Source organism: Rhinoderma darwinii, assembly GCF_050947455.1.
Source record: "Rhinoderma darwinii isolate aRhiDar2 chromosome 2 unlocalized genomic scaffold, aRhiDar2.hap1 SUPER_2_unloc_42, whole genome shotgun sequence".
NCBI lineage: Eukaryota > Metazoa > Chordata > Amphibia > Anura > Rhinodermatidae > Rhinoderma > Rhinoderma darwinii.
The window spans coordinates 1-2,205 of NW_027461710.1; positions in this window are offsets into that span (position 1 = coordinate 1).

Consider the following 2,205-nt stretch of genomic DNA (forward strand, 5'->3'; position numbering starts at 1 on the left):
CCCTAACCCTAACCCTAACCCTAACCCTAACCCTAACCCTAACCCTAACCCTAACCCTAACCCTAACCCTAACCCTAACCCTAACCCTAACCCTAACCCTAACCCTAACCCTAACCCTAACCCTAACCCTAACCCTAACCCTAACCCTAACCCTAACCCTAAAACCCTAACCCTAACCCTAACCCTAACCCTAACCCTAACCCTAACCCTAACCCTAACCCTAACCCCTAACCCCTAACCCTAACCCTAACCCTAACCCTAACCCTACCCCTAACCCTAACCCTAACCCTAACCCTAACCCTAACCCTAACCCTAACCCTAACCCTAACCCTAACCCTAACCCTAACCCTAACCCTAACCCTAACCCTAACCCTAACCCTAACCCTAACCCTAACCCTAACCCTAACCCTAACCCTAACCCTAACCCTAACCCTAACCCTAACCCTAACCCTAACCCTAACCCTAACCCCTAACCCTAACCCCTAACCCTAACCCTAACCCTAACCCTAACCCTAACCCTAACCCTAACCCTAACCCTAACCCTAACCCTAACCCTAACCCTAACCCTAACCCTAACCCTAACCCTAACCCTAACCCTAACCCTAACCCTAACCCTAACCCTAACCCTAACCCTAACCCTAACCCTAACCCTAACCCTAACCCTAACCCTAACCCTAACCCTAACCCTACCCTAACCCTAACCCTAACCCTAACCCTAACCCTAACCCTAACCCTAACCCTAACCCTAACCCTAACCCTAACCCTAACCCTAACCCTAACCCTAACCCTGCAAATGGTCCCCTGCTGTGTTCTTGTTGCGGTGCCTACTAGTTAGAGTCGTGTCTACTGCACCTGTGTCATCCGCCATGTCCTGTGTCATCTGCCACGTCCAGAAGGATTCGCCACGTCCAGAAGGATTCACCACGTCTGGCGCAACCTGCGGCACCTGTCATCCGACACGTCCTGAGTCATCTGCTACACCCACCTCCATCCGTGCCAGAGCTGCGGCCACTGGCTGGACTATTCAGGTACTCTTGTGCGGGACTTTGTATTTCTGGGGTTCCCTGTTGTTTGGCCAGCTGCCTCCCTGCTACGGCGGTGCAGCATAGCGGGTCCACATACCCACAAACCGTGATAGATGAAGATGATATATTTTACTTTATCTGAATTCCTCATGGGTCACCATACCCATTATTAAACAAACTTTATATATTTGTTTTTATTTAATTATCTTCATAGATCTAAGGACCCATGCGCACAACCATACTTTCATCTATCTGTAAATACTGTCCGTAAATACGGATCCATAGTCATCCGCAACTTATCCGCATATACAGAACAGTATCCGCAAAAAGAAAACCACAAATGACATGCAACATCTGCAAACCTGGTGTCGCCTAGCAATGCTTCCTTAATTACGGTGCACATGCGTAGCCGTCCGTAATTACAAAAGTGACCATAGACTTCTATGGGGAGACTGTGCCGTAATTTTCAAACAAGACTAGGACATGTTCTATATTTTACAATCATTTCTACGGAATGCACACCCATCCGTAAAAATACGCAAAGGTGTTCGTAGCCCATAGAAATGAATGGGTCTGTAATTACAGATAAATATTATGGTCGTGTGCATGGGGCCTTAGTCAAAGTGGTGTAGGGATCTAGGTGGCTTGTCTGATGAATCTTGGACACAATGCCTTAGGAATATTCCAAAACGGTAGCCTAGTTTAGCTTATTTGCAATCTCAACTCTTTATTGTACATCAACTATACCTGACTCCTAAACTCCTTGCTAAAATGAGCTGTAGAGCAGATGCCCGAAATGTAGGATAGAGAAGTCTCATTGCATTGTCATTTATTTCCTGAAAGCACATTGTTTTCTATGTGTCTCAGATATTATAATATTACTACGAGAAAATGTAGTGTAATAAAGAAATTGCTATATGCCTCAAGAAAGCTTATTGCTAGGTATTGGCTGTCTCCAGAGGTACCCCACAATATCATTATAGAGTAACTTTGTATTTTCAATATTGTTATATAAAAAAAATGGATACTGTCAATTGGAGCAAATTGAAGATATTTAAGGAAAAACTGGAAATTGTGGATTGACTCTTTACCTATAAAGAAGAAAACTATTTCCTTAGTATCATAATTTTGTTTTCCTATACTCTGACACAGAGGTGGGTGGGGTGGGCAGGTGAAAATT